This window comes from Pongo pygmaeus, chromosome 19 (genome assembly GCF_028885625.2).
Source record: "Pongo pygmaeus isolate AG05252 chromosome 19, NHGRI_mPonPyg2-v2.0_pri, whole genome shotgun sequence".
Lineage (NCBI taxonomy): Eukaryota > Metazoa > Chordata > Mammalia > Primates > Hominidae > Pongo > Pongo pygmaeus.
The window spans coordinates 32,152,704-32,164,585 of NC_072392.2; positions in this window are offsets into that span (position 1 = coordinate 32,152,704).

The window sequence follows — 11,882 nt, forward strand, 5'->3', positions numbered from 1 at the left end:
ATGTACAAAGGAAACAACCTACAGAGACTGAAGATATTAGAGTCACCAAACATCACATGAAGTGTGTCTTACACGTAAAGAAACCAGGGGATTAAAGAGCATGAGTATGAAAATAATCAAGTAGATTGGGAAAAATTACCAAATAGAAATCTAGATTTGAAAAATACCATAATTGAAATGGAAAGTTTAATGGATTAGTGTCACAGCCAACTAGATACTACCAAAAAGAGAATAATGGCTATGACGAAATAAATACATTTTTAGACTTGTAAAGACTTAAGACTTTCTTACCTGGAGACCTGCACTGCAAGAAAAATTAAAGGATGTCTTTTAGGCAGTAAGAAGGATACCATATTGAAATCTAGATCTGCACAAAGGAATGAAGAGCACTGGAAATAGTTACAACATGGACAAATATATGATTTGTTATTATTACTTAAGCCTCTTTTAAATATAATTGTTTAAACAAAAATAATAAAGTACTATGGAATTTACAACATGTAAAATAAAATGGATGACAGTCATAGCTTAAAGACTAGGAGGGAAGAAGTATACTGATGTAAGTTTCTTATACTAAAATGATATATTATCACTTGAAGGTAGACTGTGATCTGTTGAAGACATGCACTATAAACACTAAAGCAACCACTAAAATAACAAGCCAAAGAATTGTAGCTGTTCAGGAAAAAACAATCGCATCAAAAAGCGGGCTAAGGACATGAATAGACAATTCACAAAAGAAGATATACTAATGGCCAACAAATATATGAAAAAATACTCAACCTCACTAATTATCAGGGAAATGCAAATCAAAACCACAACACGATACCACCATAATCCTACAAGAATGACCATAATAAAAAAATCAAAAAATTAAAATAGGTGTTGGTGTGGATGTGGTGAAAAGGGAACACTTTTACACTGTTAGATGGGAATGTAAACTAATACAACCACTATGGAAAACAGTGTGGAGATTCCTTAAAGAACTAAAAGTAGATCTACCATTTGATCCAGCAATCCCACTTCTGGTTATCTACCCAGAGGAAAAGAAATCATTACATGAAAAAGATACTTGCACATGCATGTTTATAGCAGCACCATTCACAATTGCAAAAATAAGGAACCAGCTCAAATGCTCATCGATCAACGAGTGAATAAAGAAAATGTGGTATATATGTGTATATGTATGTATGTGTATATATATGTGTGTGTATATATATGTGTGTGTGTATATATATATATACACACACACATATAATTCAGGTTTTTCCACTTAGCATTTTATCAATAAACATATGTGGTTGAGTGCATATGCATGAGAGATTTGGTTCTGCATTTATTTCAGATGGTCTTATGTCCTATGTGCTTATCACTAAATATTATTCTATTGTAGACCATGTGCATTTATTTTTACATATGTCCTTAAAGGAGCAAAAACATTTACCTTTGATGTTAAAGCAAGTAAACAACAACAATCTGTTCTAATGCCAGAGGAACAGCAAACCGAGGGTGATTGTAAAAGTATATATATGAATACATCACTTTAGAGGCCACTTAATTTTTTTCCAAGGGGATCTTTGACTATATGTCATTTGTATTTTATTTAATGATTTTATAATTTAACCCCTAAATTATAAATCTAGAATTTAGAAAGTATATTTCCTTGCTGGATTACATTTTTGGAAATATTATTTTATATGTGTACAAATATTACAAGTCATTGTAGACACTGGAAAAGTATATTACTATTTAAAGGCAATAAAGATTCTACAATAAACTGGTATACCAAATAAAATTGTTGGTGCATTTTTTCCAGTAGATTTTGTACGTATTACATATTTAACCTTTTTTATTCAGCACATAATTTTTGAGTATTTGCTAAGTGTCTGCATTATGAACTGAGTTTAAAGACTGAAATAACAGACATGGCCTCGGACATTTAAAATTAAAGTTAGGTCCCCTATTTATATATCTAAAAATGGTAATTATGAAAACTTGTTGAGATTTTTACCTAGATAACATCACGATAATACACTTGATGTTGTTAATATTTGCAAGTGAGCAAAAAAGAAAATAAAAAGATGGTTTAATTCATTCAATGTACACTTTAAAATTGCAGAAAATAGTCAAGTTTCTTTGCTTTGCAATTGAAAGTCTATATGTTTTTCTCTGCAACATGGCCTTTGTGGAGTGAGAGAAACAATTATTCTTCCAGCCCAATAAAGGCAGAAGAGTAACAATAAATCTAATATTTTAAATGCTGATCAAAAGATAGTAAACGTATTATTTCAGAATACTGAGGTCAATAAGTTGATCTACAAAAAAAGCCAAACTGGCAGTATAACTGAATAAGGAAAGGCCCAAAAGAGATAAAATACTTTTTGTTTTGTTATCTCGGTATGACACAACTTACCCTACCTATAAAGACCCTAAATTACCAAGATGGGTGGCTTATAATATGGAGAGTAAACAAAGTCATTTCACTTTTAGCATTTTTATTTCTCTAAGAATAAAATGTGTATGAGGAATTTATTAAAAAATTGACACTATATGTTAATACTACAATGAGCACTTCGAGAAAAGATTTTTTTACTCTCTTACCAACAGGATGTTAGCGGTATTTATTTTCTCCAGAAATAGTGTGGCAATAAAAATATCAGTATGTGGGTAAAATTAGTGTAGTTTCTTAAACAAATGAGTTAGGCCACAGGCTAATTATGTGTATTTCACTGGTTTTTGAATGCCTACAATCATATTCTTTATAAGGCACAGAGAAGATTTTCCAAAAAAACAAATATAAGAACCTGAAAAGTAATTACCACTTGGTAGTGACAATATGGATAGGGTGAAGGGCGTCATCAGGAAGCAATGAAAAAGATACATTTGCAGTTAAATTTGAAAACCATGATGTTTAACACATATGGTAATAAAGAATACTTTCTCCTGTTTCAAAATTATTATAGACTTCAAGATAGAAGCTAAAATATCTAGGGATAATGATATGGTTAATCACAAATTAAAAATTAAAGGATATTTTGAGTATTATAAGTTAAGAATGAGAACTTATTGCCCAATGAAAAGGGGATAATTCATTATGTTTCATATCCATTGAATTAAAAGGCCCCATAACCAAGGTAATTTAAAAGTTTAATTTGATTTAAAAGTCTTGTTTTGTTCATCAAGCTGAAGGGTTTGCTCCCAGAAATATTCTAGGATTGCATATCCCCAACTCTGTATGAAGTATACAAAGAATGTTATAAGGGCCACAATCTAAATGTTATTATGTAAATAATTTAGTACCATTTCATTTGCCTTTGTAGATTTAAACATGTAAATGGCTTTCTGATATATGGAAACATCATTTTTCAAAACCCAGATAAACATAATATATTGCAGGAGAATAATTATTTATTTATTAAAAATGAAATGCTGGATGCTAAGACCAAAAGACATGAATTATTTTGTACTAATAACTACTAACATTTTATTCATTAACACATAAAGGTCAAAGATTTTAAAATAATCTTTAAATGATTAGCAACATGTTGACCTTTTACTTTTTTTGTAAACCTTTTTGAGTCTTAAAAATACTAAATTATACAAGCAATATTAAATATTAAATTCAATAAACTTGAATTAAAATATTCAAATTTACTAGAATATGGACATTGGAAAAATGAAAATAAACAGAAGCATAAAGCAGCATATGTAAAATTAAGAAAGCTACTGAGAGTGTTTAAAGTACATATTCATCTGTAGTCTAACTTCTGCCATAAATAATGAGTCTTCTCAGTAAAACACAAATTGTTCATGAAGGGAAAAAGCATGTTGTATTAGGGAATATTCAACATAATTTTTTTAGTACTAACTTGTGCCTCGAATTTTATTTGTTTTTGTATTATGGACTTATGCGCTTGATAATTTCTTTTTTCATAAAAAATTGTATTTACAACTCTGTTCAAAAGCAGTTTTTTTTTTTTTTTGAGACAGAGTTTCACTGTTATCACCTAGGATGGAGTACAATGGTGTGATCTTGGCTCACAGCAACCTTTGCCTCCCTGATTCAGGTGATTCTCTTGCCTCAGCCTCCTGAGTAGCTAGGACTACAAGCATGCACCAACATGCCTGGCTAATTTTGTGTTTTTAGTAGAAATGGGGTTTCACCATGATGGCCAGGCTAGTCTCGAACTCCTGACCTCAGGTAATCCACCCACCTTGGCCTCCCAAAGTGCTGGGATTGCAGGCAAGAGCCACCATGCTCGGCCTCAAAAGCAGTCTTTAAAAGCAAACACAATATAACACCAAAGCTGACAAATCTATGCTCACCGAATTTTGCCAGGTTTAAAAAATTATTTACAGAATACTGCATCAAAAATAAGGCAATAACCCAAAATATACCATTAAAGATGTATCCACTCCTACAACTAGAAAGAACTAATCTATCTGGTAGCAAATGATACTTCATTCAGTTTCAGCATGTCTGAAATCTTTTTTTTTTTTTTTTTGAGACGGAGTCATGCTCTGTCACCCAGGCTGGAGTGCAGTGGCGCGATCTCAGCTCACTGCAAGTTCTTCCTCCTGGGTTCAGACATTCTCCTGCCTCAGCCTCCCATGTAGCTGGATTACAGGCGCCCACCACCACACCTGGCTACTTTTTTTGTATTTTTGGTAGAGACGGGATTTCACCGTGTTAGCTTGGATGGTCTAGATCTCCTGATCTTGTGATCTGCCCACCTCGGCCTCCCAAAGTGCTGGAATTACAGGCATGAGCCACCAAGCTCGGCCTCAGCATGTCTGAAATCTTTAAGGACAAAAGTGATAAAACATGACCTTCATTCTTCATTAGACTCTTAGAACACTTGAAGGAAAATAATTTCCAAAGCACAAATTGGTAAAGAGGTTTAATCTTTCAAAAAGATATTCAGTGTTCAAAATCCAAGAATGCAATATCAGGCTGGGCACGGTGGCTTATGCCTGTAATCCCAGCACTTTGGGAGGCCACGGTGGGTGGATCACCTGTGATCAGGAGTTTGAGACCAGCCTGGACAACATGGTGAAACCCTGACTCTACTAAAAATACAAAAATTAGTGAGGCGTGGTGGTGTGCACCTGTAGTCCTAGCTGCCTGGGGAGCTGAGGCAGGAGAATTGCTTGAACCTGGGAGTTGGAGGTTGCAGTGAACTGAAATCATGCCACTGCACTCCAGCCTGGGTGACAGAATGAGATTCCATCTCAGAAAAAAAAAAAAAAAAAGAATGTAGTATTGGTATACACAGCTAATATACTGAATTAAAGAAACAGAATAATTTGAAGAGCTATCTTGATGAAAAAGGAGTCATGAGGAAAGTTGTATTCATGTCTCTGAATGAAGGAAATTGCAATGTGAGAAATTAGTACTATGACTACTATACTAAAAGCTTATTGCTAACATGTATTGAGTTATTAACGTGTGTTAGGCAGAGTACCATATAATTTAAATGTCTTATCTCATTTATTGTAGATAAAATGTAATTTTGAGCTCTGGGATTATAAATGAATTAACTGGAATAAACTTCTATTTAAGTGGTCATCTGTAAATTGGCATCTAGGAACAGGTGATACAGTGCCCAAGTTTTCTAAGTATTCTTATTAACTGTTTTTTTTCTTGGATATTGCTCTTTTTTGGTCATTTTGATTTTTTCATTTTAGAAAACTAATAAATTCACTCTTCTTGGTACTGACCCTTGGATTTCATAGAAGAAAAAGTAGTTAAATTCTGTATCTTTAATTTTATTTCTTTTTTCTCTTTTAAAATTATTTTTAATTGGCATGTAATAATTGTACAGGTTTATGGGTTACAGAGTGATATTTTGATATATTTTTGCAATGTGTAATGATCAAGTCAGAGTCATTAGCATATCCATTACCTAAATCATTTATTATTTCTTTGCAGGAGAATATTAAAAATCTTTTCTTCTAGTTATTTGAAAACACACAATAAATTCCTTTTAACTACAGTCACCCTGCAGTGCTGCAGAGAACTATAACTTAATCCTTCTCTCCAGCTGTAATTTTGTATGTGTTAACCAAATTTTTCTTATACTCCCCTTTCTCTTTCCCGTATATGGTAACCAATACTCTACTATCTAAGCTTCCATACGTAAGTGAGAACACGTAGTTATGTGGTGTTTCCTTCTCTTTTTTTTTTTTTTTTTTTGAGATGGAGTCTTGCTCTTTCGCCCAGGCCAGACTGCAGTGGCGCTATCTTGGCTCACTGCAAGCTCCACCTCCCAGGTTCATGCCATTCTCCTGCCTGAGCCTCCTGAGTAGCTGGGACTACAGGTGCCCGCCACCTCACCCAGCTAATTTTTTTTTGTATTTTTAGTAGAGACAGGGTTTCACTGTGTTAGCCAGGATGGTCTCGATCTCCTGACCTTGTGATCCGCCTGTCTCAGCCTCCCAAAATGCTGGGATTACAGGCGTGAGCCATTGCACCTGGCCTGTGGTGTTTATTTTTCTATGCCAGGCTTATTTCACCTAAGCTAATGCCCTCCAGTTGCATTCAGGTTGCCACAAATGACAGGATTTTGTTCTTTATTATAACTTAATAGTATTCCATTATATATGTATGTCACATTTTCTTTATCCATTCATCTGTTGATGGACACTTATGTTGATTCCATATCTTGGCTATTGTGAATAGTGCTGTAATAAACATGGGGGTGCAGGTAACCCTTTGATATATTGATTTTCTTTCCTTTGGATATATATTGAAAACCATATGATTAAATCAATAAACACAATGAAAGCATTTGGCAAAATTAAACATTCTTACATGACAAAAGCCTCTCAACAATTTACTATAGAAAACATATGCTTCAACACAAAAGGGCATAAAGACAAACCCACAGCTAAGATCATACTGAATATGGAAAAGGTGAAAAATGTTACTGTGAAAACTGGAGCAAGAAAAGGAGGCCCACTTTCACCACTCATATTTCACATAGTGAAAGTCTTAGCCAGGGCAATTAGGTTAGAGAAAGAAATAAAGGGTATCTGAACTGGAAAGGAGACAGTGAAATTTTCCCTCTTTGCAGACAATGTGATCTCATACACAGAAAAACTAAAGACTCTACCGAAAACTTCTTAGAGTGATAAATGAATTTAATAAATTTAATAAAGTTGAAGGATATAAAATCAACATACAAAAAACAGTAGCATTTCTATATGTTGATAGTAAACTAGCTGAAAAAAAATTAAGGAAGCTATTTCTTTTACAATAGCTACAAAAATGTACTTAGAAATAAACTTAACCGAGGAAGTAAAAGATTTCTACAACAAAAATTACAAACATCAATGAAAGAAATTAAAGAAAACACAAAAAAGGAAAGACATCCAGGTTTATGGACTGAAATAATTAATATTCTAAAATGACTCACTATCCTACGTGATTTACAAATTCAGTATAATCACTAGCTTGTATTTTTAAAAGCACCTTAGCTGCATATTCTTAAGTCATTCAAACGACAATGCCTGGATTTAAGTGTAAGAGGTATTTTTATATCTATTTTATATTGGGCACAATATAGTGTGCTCGACCTCAACTTTGCTCGAAAATTGGAGCAGATGCTGACAGCGAGGAGAACCCAGACAGTGGGCGCAGGCACTTCCGAGCCTGTGGGGTCACGGGGGCCTTCCCAGGCCCCACGAGTGCAGAGGTGCCTGGGTCCGCAGCTGTGGCTTGAAAGGCTCCAGCTGTGCCTGGGAGGGTGGGGCTCCTGCCTTCTCCTGGCTCCCAAGAACACAGGACTGCCTGAGTCGCAGATCCTCCTTGGGCAGCTGCAGTTGCGCCTGGGGAGTTCCTGCCCTGGCAACTTGGAAGGGGCTGGGCTCCCACTTGTCCCCAGCTCCCACTGGCTCCATAGAGTGTGCAGCCCTGGCCGTGACTCCTCTCTGCGTTTTCCCTTCAGTAGTGCATGGGCGAGGTGCAGGTCGCCTGGGGGCCCTGGCTAATGCCGCACAAATGAACCTGATGCTCCTGGGGCCAATCCTGCAAGACCCGGCTGCCAGCGCTGATGGGCTCCCAGATGTGGTGGGAAGCCAAGTTGAGGCCGCCATGGAGGGTCTGCACCTGGGAGTGGGTCCTGCCCAGCCATTAGGGGGCGGCACCCTCAGATGCCTTGGGGACACAGGGAACGGGGTCCTACCACCGCCACTGCTGCTCCTGCTGCTGCTCCTGCTGCTGCTCCTGACAACACTGCCCGTGCGGCCCAAGCGCTACTGGCATGATGGCAACTGCCACTCCAGATGGCCAGCCGCTCCCATCAATAGTGTCCATATCTGGGAAGAAAAGTCAGGAAATAAATTATTGGTCAATACAAATAATAGCAATAATAGTCCATGTTAAATTGACTGATCAACAGTGTTTGTTTTTGTTTAGGATTTTATTTTTTGCTTCATATTTATTAAACACACTTTATTTTATTGAGAACAAAATGTTAGATTTTTGGAAATTCAGTTAGAACTTGTAAGTGTACTCTAGCAATGAAATTCTTAGCCAAACAGTTTAGATTCCAGTTTATATTTTATTGGTCAGAAATATTGTGTAATTTTAAAAATCTTGGTATATGTCTACATATGTTTAGTTGCAATTTAACTTTACCTACAGTCAGGTTTAATAGCTATCCTTTTGTGAAAGGATGACATCTTACCATTAGTAGATCCACAGTGCCTATCAACAATGTTTACTTGCAACATGTTGACAACTAACAGAAGCAAGGTATTAATTTGCTAATAACTTATTACCCTGAGGGACAGTACTATTCATTCCCAGGCACTTAAATTCTTACCAAGACACATTTATATATAGCTGGAAAGAAATTAAAGAAAGCACAAAAAAGGAAAGACATCCAGGACTGTACTATTTTAATTAATTAATTATTAAATTAATGTTTCAATTATCTTTAGTGCTTTCTCATATGAGATTTGTCTGGAATAGTAACATGCCAGGACTTCTGCTTTGGAATTTCTTTTTTTGTGAATTTCTTTTTTTTTTGTGACTTTTTTTTTTTATATCTTTCTAAGTTGATACTGTTTTATTATTTCCTTGAAGAATTGAGAGTGTACTTACATATTGAGTATATTAAATTTCCCATTATATCAAATCTTTGTTTATTACAAAATTCAAATAAGCTAATAGATCCTAATGTTGCCATTGTTTGCATTTTCCTCTAGCCTAAAATTATTTTTATTTCCATTTTTGGAAAATTATAACTCTTGTTTAATATCATCTCCCAACTCAAAATCAGATAAATAAAGCAATAAAGAAAACAGAGGCCAGGCACAGTGGCTCATGCCTGTAATCCCAGCACTTTGGGAGGCCAGGAATAGTTGATCACTTGAGCCCAGGAGTTCAAGACCAGCCTGGGCAATATAACAAAACCCTATCTCTACTAAAAATACAAAAATTAGCCACGTGTGCTAGTGCATGGGAGGCTGAGGAACAAGAATCGCTTGAACTTGGGAGGCAAAGGTTACAGTGAGTGGAGCTGGTGCCACTGTACTCCAGCTTGGGTGACAGAGCCAGACCTTGTCTCTGGAAAAAAAAAAAAAAGAAAAGAGAAAAAAAGTTTCCTAATTAGTAAAGATAGTTTATAAACAAGATCAATAATAAACAAGATGTTTATAATCAAGATCAACAATAAACAATATGTTTATAAACAGCCACAATTACATAAGTTGGAAAACATTTAGGTAAATTGCTGGTGGTGTTGTGTGTGCCTGTATGTGTGATAACATTTGTCTATTAATCTTAATGTCATGCAAGGAGAGAATCTTGATTTCTGCAATCCAAATTATTTCTTATTAGTGAATAAAAAATAAGTTTATCAGCTAGCAAATATTGCTTAAAAACTTGAAACACAAAAACATTGATATTATATGTATATATTTGTCACCACTTAACATATTCTGCATTTGTCATTTGCTCAAGTCTGAATGCTTTGGTTAGAAAAAAAGCTTCTAAATTTTATTTATAGAAGATCATGATCTGAATTTCATATTCCCAAAGTTAATAAACAAATATAGTTGATAATTTTTCACAGCTGAAAGATAGGCATTATGATATATAAAATAGAAAAAAGTGAAGATTTATGTGGTTTAGCTGAGTCAATGTGTCAAAAATGTGGAATGCTGAAAAAAATAATGAAATATTTTATCCCATTCATAGAAGCACTTCTTCAAATTATAATTTTCAGAGATGATCATAGTACACTCAAAATTAATTTTTAAATTTTGGTAACTGCTTTAATAAGGACGATTGAGAAACTGCAGTGTATGAAGAATATAATAGCAGGGAACTAGGAACATCAGCCCTGACTCAGATTTCACCCAGTAACTACTGAAAATGATAAAGAGAGGTTGGAGTGACATGATTCGTATATTTGAATGTCTATCATGCTGAAAATTTCATTTTATTTTAATTTCTTAATTGAAGGATAAAATTTTATGTATTTATTTTGTACAACATGATATTTTGAGGTATTTTTACATTGTGAGGTGACTGACTCTAGCTAATTAGCATATGTATTACCTTATATTGTTATGAATTTTGTGGTAATTAACATCCAGAATATATAAGAAATTCAAACAACTCAATAGCAAGAAGGCAAATGAACTGATTAAAATATAAGCAAAAGATCTGAGCAGACATTTCTCAAAAGCAGACATACAAATGGCCAAGTAGGCACATGCAAACAATGTTCAACATCACAATTATTATGGAAATGCAAACTAAAGCTCCACTCTGCTGTCATCTCACACCTATTATAATGGTTATTATCAAAAATACAAGAATTAAACGTGTCTATCAGGGTATGGAGATAAGGGAACCCTTGTACACTATTGGGGGGAATATATTCACTTCGTGTAAAAGTAATTGCAGTTTTGCCATTACATTCAATGGCAAAAACTTCAATTAATTTTGCACTAACCTAATAAATTAGTACAGCCGCTATGTATTAAATATTAAGTATTAGGCCGCTAAGTATTATGGTTCTCCAGAAATTTTAAAATTGAACTACTATATGATCCAGTGATCCCACTGCTGGGTATCTACCTATCCAAAGGATATAAAATCAGTATATGGAACAGATATCTGCACTCCCATGTTTATTGCAGTATTATTCACAGTAGTCATGATACGGAATCAACTTGTGTCCATCGACGGGGGAATGGATAGAGAAAATGTGGCATATACATACAATGAAATACATTCAGCCACAGAAAAGAAGGAAATTCTGTCATTTGTGAAAACGTGGATGAACCTGGAGAATATTATGTGCTAGGCCAGAAAGACAATTATCACGTAGTCTCATTCATATGTGGAATCTAAAAATGTTAATAAGTAGAGAGTAAAATGTTTTTTTGCCAGCAGCTAACGTGGTTGGGAATGGAGTTTGGTAGATGTTGGTCAAAGGATACACAACTACAGTCAGAGAGAAGGAGTAAAATTCAAGAGATCTATTGTGCAACTTGCTGACTATTGTTAGCAACTTAATATATTTTTGAGAAATTGTGAGTGGATTAGTGTTCTAAACCAAAATGATAACTATGTGAGATGGTGCTGGAAACTAATGGAAACATTTCTTTTTTGTATGAAGACAGGACTGTGTGATTGTAGCATTGTTGGTTGAAATGCAGATGAAGGCCATTGGCTTCTTTCAGTGTTCTTCAAGAGCTTTGGAATGCAAGGAACCAATGTGGTATGGAGAAAAAAATGTTACATATAGTGTCAGAAAACTCAGATGATAACTTAATAAATGCATGAATTTGGGAAGATAATTTACATCTCTCAGGATCAGTTACTTCATACCAAGGTTTATACGTGGGTTATTACGAAGTCT